Raw genomic sequence first — 11,215 nt, 5'->3', positions numbered from 1 at the left:
AGGTAAGGTAGAGTGATAACGATTTATTTTTCCAGAGTTACTAATAGTAAAACACTGTGGATAAAATATACTGACATTTCCTGAACATCTGTGAGTGAGGTGTCTTGATTTTTTTTTTTTTTTGCATTCGAGAACAGTCACGAGGGTGTGACAATAGTCTCTAGCAAGTTTACAAATAGTTTGTTCTACATCAGCTGATGGTGTCAACTCCCAGAGGTACCCGTTAACCCAACCCAAGCCTGACAGTTGTGGCATCCAAGAGTCTGCTGGTTTTGTTGGATACACCATTAAATATCCGACTTTTTGTATGACACAATGATGACAGACGATCTAGAGCCAGTTTTCCAATTCCTCAAGTCAAAAAAGTTCAGATGTTGTTGTTTCCGTATTACTGTCCTCAGTCTACTAGTTGACAGCCCAAAGCTGTAATCCACTCTCTCTCTCTCACCTTAAAGCTACACGCCTTTGCCAATTCATCACTTTATGATGAATTTGAAGGGGAACGTGAGAGGGAATCCACAAAAGTTGTACTACTGACTCCTCTGTCTACAGTTCTGCCATACCTATGTGACTTCCGACATGAACAAGTCACAGTTGTTACACTGAGTTAAAGGCATATATAGACAGAGAATCTCTTTGTTAAAGTGTTAACTTTACATAAATGAAAATATCTGAATGCAAAGAATACAGGAAACAGTCCAATTTGAAGGGTTGGCACCCAATTGTTGATGTGTGCTCCATTTTCTATCGCTGCATAACACAGGGACCAGTGAGTTGGTGGACGGAGTCATCTACATAATTTATGGAAGAGAATTCTCTGACTAAAGCATCTATTCAACATAATGCATCATGCTTGGCTTCAAGCACAATACGTGGAGGGAATGTAAGGAATAGTGATCTGGAAAGATGTAATTTCCCCTGGTGTAAGAATGTGTGTTGCATTACCTGATGGAGGTCACGTATATTTTTTATTCTGAGGCTTGTTCCAGGTTTTATGATTCATATGAAGAAAGTCTGGGGAGCATGTGTTCGAGGGCTTTCATGGATTCGCTTGAATATATTGACATCAATTAAGGAATTTCTTTCTGTGGTACAATATCTGATACTTGCAATATTAAGGTTTCTTCGCATATTGCTATTTTGGACATTCTAGGATGATCCTCACTGCTTCATTCTACATTTTTTCCAGCCTTCCAAGTCTCGTGTCTAACCCAAGAGCAAGCATAGGTGCAAAATAGTTAACTAGTGATGGGATGTAGGAAAATTACGTAATTTAACAAGTTAGTTTCGCTGCCATAACCCAGAAATCAACAGAATGTGAATTTTCGTTCTTTACAAGATAAAAAAACATTTCGTTAACAACCAGAGGAAACTGCATAGAAAATATCACGTCATTCACTGAAGACGGAATGACGTTCCATAAAAATTTTTAGCATAATACCCCAATTTCTTTATATTCCAGAGAGGCATGATACGACCATTTTTGCGTCTATTTAGATCAATTAAAAAATAAACCTTATGTGTTAAGATAGACCAGTGTTACAGAAAGAGTTGATATTAAGAGATATTTCCAAGTAATTGCATGAAAACCAATAACCCAATTTGTCCAATAAAATTGGCAAATTAGCATCTATAAAACTTTAGTACGCCATGAAGACAGATGACATACCAGTGTTATAGTAAAAGCCTTACCATTAAACAAAGTAAACAATATTACAAGACTAAACGGCTGAAATTAGCGTCAGACCAAGATCAGTTTTGCCACACAAATAACTCGCACATAAAAGAGAGAAGTTTACGACGACGTTTCGGTCCGACTTGGACCATTTACAAAGTCACAGTAGTAGATGGTCCAAGTCGGACCGAAACGTCGTCGTAAGCTTCTCTCTTTTATGTGCGGGTTATTTGTGTATCGTTCCAGTCACGGTATTGTTCCTTTTTTTTGTTATCAGTTTTGTCTTCAGGAATGAACAATTAAACCTTGGCAAAGCTAAGGTCGTCAACAGACCACCGGGCTAACCCAACACCTCTACAGGCACTAGTATTCAGGTTATCGGAAAAAAACAACGCTAATAAAGGAAAGAGGAGGGTTAGGTTATTAGGTTTAAATGCTATCGACTACACTAGGGGCATGAAGGATGTGTTATTTGTTCGGGTCTCCCCCCCCCCACCATCCGCAGTCATAAATACTTTTTATAATTGAGAGACTGAAGGAAACTGCATATGTCGTGGTTAATAAGTGTAACTTGCGATTTTGGCTTAAATAGCAACGCACTTCTTGCCGAACAAGGCAAGCGAAAATTTGTGTATGCAATGATTTCGGAAAAATAATTCTGAATCTAACGAAAAAAAATATTTCATTATGTTTGTTTATTATTATATTATTGTAAACTCATATAAAATATATTTGCTTGGATTAGGCTAAATTAAATTGTGATTCTTTTAATAAGGTCAGGTAAGTTTCCTAAGGTTCTTTTGGTACATCATTAATTTTTATATTAACAAAAATTAAAAAAAAATATCTTTAAATGTATAAGAGAAAATTTGAGAAAGAACTTAACTTTAAATGAGTTCTTGCTAACTGACCAGTTTTACCTATTCGGCACGACATATATTTACTGAAATATATTCCCTCTGTGTATATTTACTGCTACTCTCACTGAATACACATCGAGACACCCATAGATTATATAGAAAATGAAGGACGAGCTTTGCATGAGGAAATATATTGATTTCTGAATGGCCACGAGAAAGCAGGTACATGAGAAACCATACCACGGGCGGGGCTTGAATCCGCAGTTAGAGAGTAGGGTTTGTTTGCAATTGTGTCATTACGATTTCGTGAGCCAGGTACATGAGGTTGCCAGGTACTCAAAAACAAGAAGTCTGACACTCAGCTAAGAGCGAAAACCCTTTCCGGATTTCTCGTAAACAATTTAGAGGCTAACAGGACAAAATGGTTGGTTGTAATGGGAGAGACTGAGGGAGAGAAGGGACGTTAGGTTATAGCTGATTAGCCCAAAATTAGTCTGAAACTGAATTGACAAACAGAAAGGTGGAAATAAACCATATACGCAGTTTTGAGGATGGGTAAGAACTATAAGGTAGGAAATTACTAAAACTGGTCGTATACAGTTAAGACGAGGGACCAAGAGCTGCGACTCCATACCGTACTAAAACTAGGCTAGCAAAAATATTGAGAATCTAATGATGTTTCTATCATTCCACTTGCACTGTGACACATTTAGTTCTTTATATACACAAGTTGAATAATAACTGACAATATCGCTAGTGAAAAAAAATCATTATCCAAGGAAAAAATAGAAAACATGAGACTTTTGGGTTAGCAATGTTAGTCAACATCCTTCTTGATTTTCCATTTTCATTGTTAACCCAATTCTCTAAGTGTTCAGCATATTACACGAACTCTGACCTTTCATGGGTTCTCCCTTAACCCTTTCCACCAGACCTCAACTTTCCACCTGCAATTTCGCCCTGGGTACCTCCCACTGCCTCTCACTGCCCTTCTCCACGCCACGCAAACCCTTCAGGCAATTAATTCCTTTTCCATGCCAGGCCACTACTCTCTATCATACTTTCCCATACCATACTGAATCTATGCAAAAAAAACAAAAAAAATAAATAAAAAACTCCCTGGGAAAGTGTCACAGAAAAATATATTTCAGGCAAGTCAGGTCACTGTGAACGGTGAACAGAACAATTCTTTGTTAAAAAATACAAGACTTGTGTATAGTTCATGACATTTATTAAGAAATATTGTGAACTGTACACATATGTGTTTACCCACAGCTAATAGTTATCACCATACTGTTTACAAGCAATCTTTCTCCATGCCACACTACACTTCTCATCAGCCTTCTTGAAGAAGACTCACCTGCAACACCGGTGTTTTAAAGAGTTTCGACCACCAGCGGATAATCAATCTAATACCGAGACATGAAAAAAGTGACTTTTATAGTAGAAACAGCGAGGTGGAAGCAGAGTACCAACACGAAGAAAAGCAGAGAAGAATAATTTGTAGTACGAGCAGTGTTAGTAGTAGTGGTAGTAGTAATAATAGTAGCAGTAGTAATAGAAGTAGTAATAGTAATGATAATAGTAGTAGTAATAATAATAATAATAGTAGTAGTAGTAGTAGTAGTAGTAGTAGTAGTAATAGTAGTAGTAGTAATAGTGGTAGTAGTAATAGTGGTAGTCACGTTAGCCCCGCCAATGATGACGTCACCACTACTACCACGCCCATCAAATTAAATCACATCCCTGCTCGCTAACCCCGCCCTCGTTTATATGACCACTACCATTATTTTTACAGTCGTGGCTGGGGGGGGGGGGGGGAGGCGCTGAACCATTAGGGATCATACAGCGCTTGGAGAAAGGGGAGATAATTGGGTATGAGGACAGGTCCAACCGCTACTTCTACGATATAGTAAACTACTACCGCCTCTCTGGTTCACTAAGTCTCCCATGGTGGACGAAACGTCTCTAATATATAGACAGATGTTGCACATGTGTCTTATTCACCAACTTGTTAATAATATATAACTTTTATACAGTTATATGATAGTAATAAAGTTGGTAGAATTACCGACAATATGTAAAGTAAAAGGACACAAGTGCAACTAATGTGACATTTTATTGTGGCAACGTTTCGCTCTCCAGGAGCTTTATCAAGCCATTACCGGTAATGGCTTGATAAAGCTCCTGGAGAGCGAAACGTTGCCACAATAAAATGTCACATTAGTTGCACTTGTGTCCTTTTACTTTACAGTTATATGATACTTCTCCATGCCACACCACCACTCTCCATCATGATTCTCAGACACGTAGAGTGATAAAAATCAAAGTGATTCATAACCAAACAGTCCTCAAGACGAAGATTTAAACATGTTATCATCATTTCAGAGTTAATGAAATGATGCTGCAATCTTAGAGATAGCAAAAGATTTGCCTAATGGAGAGATGCCACAGGTGAGCTACCACAGATGTCTAAGTATATTTACATCGGCAATGTTATCAAGCAGCTCCTTCAAAGAAATTTCCACAGCTGAAGCTGCATCAGAAATTTCAAGGAAATCAACAAGTCAAGGACCACATCAATCCATAGTTTGTGAAGCGAAGTGCATCTTCTGTGAGAAAACAAACAAGTACTTATGAGCCTATAACAGATGTTCTTATTGCACTTAACTAAAAACGAATGAGAATATTAGAAAAGCTGCAGTCAAGACAGTGGACAAGAGAATGCTTGTTATTGTAGCATGACGGTCTTGAATAGGTATTAGGCATTTAACTATTACACATGTGTCTTATCTACTTTTCGATACTGTAATGTATATTATTATATTCACACCTGTACACAAATGATGCAGATTTTCTGCCACAGTTAACAGTGCAGCTGATGAGACAACAATGCTACTAAGGCAAAGTTTGTGAGCGCAGATAAAAGTAAACAGTGAACTGCCAATCCTGTTGTGGTGCCTCTGAATGCCCCCAAATCTAGACTTATGCAGGTACGAGTGTTTCTGGTGTCACCCAGGTGAAAGCCTCGACAAAGAAAACCACCGCCTAAGCTTGAGGCCGAATTTGTAGGAGTACTTCACATTTTTCAAATAGAAAAGGGGGGAATCAAAGGACAACCTTTCTGTCAGCTTGCTAAAGCATATCATGCACTCAAAGCAGGATCGCAGGTAATGAAGTCAGCCATGTCTGAAGGCAGGTGATACGAGATGATGCCAAGAATGAGGATGACAGTCACATATCGTCACCAAAAATAACATAATTGGAACACAGGAACAGCAGCCTCCCTGCTTGACTGACCTAGTTCCTTCACATACAGCTGAGAGGCACAACCAAATGTGCAAACTGACGTCACAGTGCAGCGAACCGCCGACTCCTTCGGCCAGGGATTAGTATATGCCATCACTTGTGGCAAACCAAAACACAATTCTGTCCTTTGTTGTGAAATCACTGACAGGAATGTTGAACTGATACATACTCTATGCCGCTAAAGCTGGTACCACACAGTCTTCGCTGGAGGATATCAGTATAATCGTCGTCACAAGCTTCTTTCTCCTAGGTGTGGGTTATTTGTGAAAAAACAAAATGGATAAACTCAAGGTGAAGGAAACTTATTTGACAAAATCCTCTAATTAGGTAACGTGATGAGCAAGGTTGAGCCACGGATGTAATCGCTACCACGGCCTACATAATGGTGGAGGTATCTTGCTCGAAATCTTTTCCCAGAGTAAAGCACAAGACTAGTGTAACGCACATTCAGGAAAGCCTCACAATCATCTCAAGTGCAACGCTGACATAAGCCATCAAGTAACTGTAAAGAGTGTCGTCTATACTAAACGAAAGTGAATGCAGTTCTCTAACAAACTGGCACCGAAGATATTGCCACAGACGTATATTTAACTTCCCAGATGAAACTCATCAAACTGGAGAGGATGGAAAGCAGGAGCAGCAGCGCTGATACTCACCACACCCTTTACGTCCTTGTGACATGCCTGTCATTCCTTAAGTTGGTCTAGCTTTTAAAACGAAAAAAACGTTCTCTGCCTCGAAAAATAAAGTGTACGATATTCTGATGAATTCCATGCTAGTCTCTCCGACTTTAATGGACTGACTCCCAGTGGAAATAAGTTAGGCCTTCACTCATTGTCACTGGCACTGTTGCACTCACAGACTCCTAAATTAACTTTCCAGACCAATTTTCTTATCTGAAGTAGTTAAAATAAAGGGAATTGTAATGATATTCCTAATTGATTGTTGTACACGAACCCAGCTGTATTTAGGGTGGTATTTTAATTTGTGCGAAATATCAAAGTTTCTCCTGATGCAGATCTTAAGTCACCTGGCCTTCGTTGACTTTCCACTCCTCATTGTAAAGAAATGCTCACGACTCTAGAACGTCTCATTCAATCAACTTAAAATTTTCAACACTTGTGTATGGTAATGAGGACCAGATTCTTGGAACTATCATGTTCATGTGCAATATGATCAAAGTTGTAGGAATGGTTGGGATAACTTTTGGAACCTTCAGAAGCATATGTTCAAACGTTCAACAATCGCCTCTTGATGCGTCAAGCCCTAAATACCTGTATTTTTATATTTATATTAAGCTATATGGGTAACAGTTTGCCATTTATAAAACAATTTTATTGGAGTTTCTTAAAAAAAATATTTTTTGTTACGAGACTGTAAAAAATTTGGAAAAAAAAAATATTTTTAGGGCATATTTAAATTTAGTGAAAATAGATTTTCTTACTTTCAGAGATAACATGAAAATGACACTTCAAATTAGTTTCAAAGGATGGTGCTTCTTCACGGAAGGTTTAAATTAAATTGGACTTGTGCATGTCCTAATCTGCCATTTACGTACATTGAAGAATTCTATTAATTTCCATATGATGAACTGTGAATGCCTCGTCTGATACGCTTCATATCTTCAGAGTTGATGTCTAACTGCATCACAAGCTTATACCATACACTATGCACTGAACTACTGGGGACCGGGGTTATGCAATAACAGGATACCTTTTTTGGATCGTCCAGAGACATAGAAATGTATAAGGATCTATAAGAATCATTCAGCACTTTGAGAATGAGAAGCAATCAGGTCTGATTCGAAAATTAGGAAGGTAGCTCAAGTTCCTTACATACATACATTATATATATATATATATATATATATATATATATATATATATATATATATATATATATATATATATATATATATATTACATGTATATGAAAAACAATAACGGGGGGAGTAGAATGATAGCTCTAGGTCTTTCGTGTTCCACTCAACACATCATCAGGAGCTTGCAAAATTGCAGAAAAGAGAAGGATGTCCAAGCATCAGTACGTTCCTACTGGACCGTCTTCACTGAAGTGAAGACGGTCCTGTAGGAACGGTCCTGTAGTTTTTGTTCTTCTTTATTTCCCGTTATCTCCATAGGGAAGTGAAAAAAAAATTCTTCCTCCATGAGCCGTGTATATCGTAAGAGCGACTAAAATGCCAAGAGAAAGGGGCTAGTAACTCCTTCTAATATATAAATTACTAAATTTAAAATTAAAAACTTTCGTTTTCCTTTTAAGCTCTCCCTGCCTCGGTGGGACAACCCTTTCTCCGCGAATATGCTGTACTTTTATTAAAACTAATGGAATGAACCGACTCGAGGCTGAGGGACTGATTACCTCAAACTCCTTCTCATCTTCTATCTTTCAGCTCCATACTGGACCAAGGAAGCCACTGGTCGGCGAAACGTTTCCATAGTAAAGATACCCAAGTGTTACACAAATGTCTCAATCATCAACCTGCCTGTTTTCTAAATCGTTTATACATAATTATATTTTTCCGCACCCCCCCCCCTCCATCCCTAAACGTAACGTGCTAAAGAGGAAAAAACAGAGGAATCCTCTGTGTCCCCTTACCCCCCTAGTATAACCAATTAACAAACAGAATTATACTCTGTTACCTAAAGAAGAAAAAGCTAGATAAAGTCACTGGTGACCCCTTTAATAGCCTATATTGGAAAAAACGCCAGAGATATCCACTGGTTTCCCCAGTGTAGCATCTAAAGAGGAATAAGCCAGACGGAACCTTTGTTCCCACTCGCCCTCTGCAGAGCTCGGGGAAATATGCAGCATAATTTACAGTTCATAAACATTTCATTGTAATCTGGAGCAGTACTCTACTTAATAAAGCTCCGAGCATAACTGGGGCGGTAGTAACGGAAAAAATGTTCATAGAATTAACATGGAAGTTTCCCTCGTGTGCCTCATATTATCTTCTCTAAAGCTACGATATTATCATGGGATTAGCTAAGATCTTACACTGTATATAAAGGCTATATACAACGGGATGTATCTTTCTGTATATATGCTGAAAGTTTATTTTAATTTCTGTTTCATGGATTAAGGTACCCTTGATTGTGGTTATATGTAGCTTTACTGGCCGTCGTATAATTGACAGCCGATAAACTAAATAACCAAACAAACCTATGATGCATGTGTTTACAAGATATATAAAACGTGTATATCACGCGTTTGTTATATGATATATAAGTATTTTTGTATCATATGCGTATCATAGAATACACACAAAATCTAATATACATGTACATCAGAGCAGTGCAGCAGGCCAGGTACACTGGTATGTGATCATACACTTGACGGCAGACAGTACGTTTTACTTGCTAAGGCGAAACGTTTAGTCATTAAAAATATAACTGGTGAGATGTTGGCAGACAAGTCCTGGAGTATACCTGGAGCGTGTTCCAGGGGTCAACGCCCCCGCGGCCCGGTCCATGACCAAGCCTCGCGGTAGATCAGGGCTTGATCAACCACGCTGTTACTGCTGGCCGCACGCAAATCGACGTACGAACCACAGGCCGGTTGGTCGGGAACTGACTTTACGTGCCTGTCTAGCTCCCTCTTGAAGACAGTCAGGGGTCTATCGGTAATCCTCCTTATGTATGCTGGGAGGCAGGCCCCTGACACTTACTGTGTTATCTCTCGGCTTACTCTTAGCAACCATCATGGTAATGAATATGATATTGTTTATATGGACTTCAGTAAGGCTTTCGATAGAGTTCCATATCAAAGGGTACTGAGGAAATTGAAGGCACGCGGAATAGGAGAAATTTTTTCCTGGGTAGAGGCATGGTTGACAAATAGGCAGCAGAGAGTTTGCATAAATGGGGAGATATCAGATTGGGGGCACGTCACAAGCGGTGTTCCGTAGGGGTCAGTGTTGGGCCCGTTGTTGTTCACAATTTACATAAACGACATAGATAAAAGAATAAATAGCGACAAAAGCAAATTTGCTGATGACACCAAAATAGGCCGTCCAATTCATTCTAACGAGTACACTAGAGCACTCCAGGATGATTTGAATAGACTGATGCAATGGTCGGAGAAGTGGCAGATGCAGTTTAATATAAACAAATGCAAAGTTCTAAATGTTGGACAGGAAAATAACCATGCCACATATAAACTAAATAATGTAAATCTTAATATTATGGATTGCGAAAAGGATTTAGGAGTTCTGGTTAGCAGTAATCCAAAACCAAGACAACAGTGAATTAGTGTTCGCAATAAGGATAACAGAATCCTTGGCTTCATATCTAGAAGTATAAATAATAGAAGTCCTCAGGCTGTTCTTCAACTCTATATATCCTTGGTTAGGCCTCATTTAGACTATGCTGCTCAGTTCTGGTCACCGTATTACAGAATGGATATAAATGCTCTGGAAAACTTACAGAGGAGGATGACAAAGATAATCCCATGTATCAGAAATCTTCCCTATGAGGATAGACTGAGGGCCCTGAATCTGCACTCTCTAGAAAGGTGTGGAATTAGGGGGATATGATCGAGGTGTATAATTGGAAAACAGGAATAAATAAAGGGGATGTAAATAGCGTGCTGAAAATTTCGAGCCAATACAAGATTCGGAGCAATGGTTTCAAGTAGGACAAATTCAGATTCAGGAAGGATGTAGGAAAGCACTGGTTTGGTAATAGAGTTGTGGATGAGTGGAACAAACTCCCGAGTACAGTTATAGAGGCTAAAACGTTGTGCAGTTTTAAAAATAGGTTAGATAAACACATGAGTGGGTGTGGATGGGTGTGAGATGGACCTGACTAACTCGTGCTACTAGGTCTGATGCCGTCCTCCTTCCTTACGTGTAAGTGACCTGACTAGGTGGGTCATTGGGCTAATCCGGGGAGGAGGGGGGAGAATGGATCTGCTTCGCATGGGTTAGTAGGCCTGCTGCAGTGTTCCTTCTATCTTATGTTCATTGGGGAGATTATTATTATTATAAAAAAGAAGCGCTAAGCCACAAGGGCTATACAGCGCTGCAGGGTAGGAAGGAAGCGAGGGCATCAGGTGGCAAAAGGGAGATGGATGAGTAATAGGTTACGGATAACAGCGGGGCAGTGGATGGTGAAAGGGTAAAGGGCAGCAAGAGACTGAACTAAAAAGGGCTGAGGGGAGTGCGAAAAGTATCATCAGAGTTTGTGGAGTAAATCAGTCGTTGTCAAGAAGTCAATGAGAGAGTCAGGATTAAAGGAGGGTCCATCAGCAAGAAGGGAAGGTAAAGAGAGAGTAGTAGAACGAAGACGATGTTGGAGGTAAATTCTGTGTGCTCGTTGATAGAGAGGGCAGTCTAACAGAATGTGGCTAA

This window comes from Cherax quadricarinatus, chromosome 59 (genome assembly GCF_038502225.1).
Source record: "Cherax quadricarinatus isolate ZL_2023a chromosome 59, ASM3850222v1, whole genome shotgun sequence".
Taxonomy (NCBI): domain Eukaryota; kingdom Metazoa; phylum Arthropoda; class Malacostraca; order Decapoda; family Parastacidae; genus Cherax; species Cherax quadricarinatus.
The sequence above is the reverse complement of the archived record's forward strand: the minus strand, read 5'-3'. Positions refer to the sequence as shown.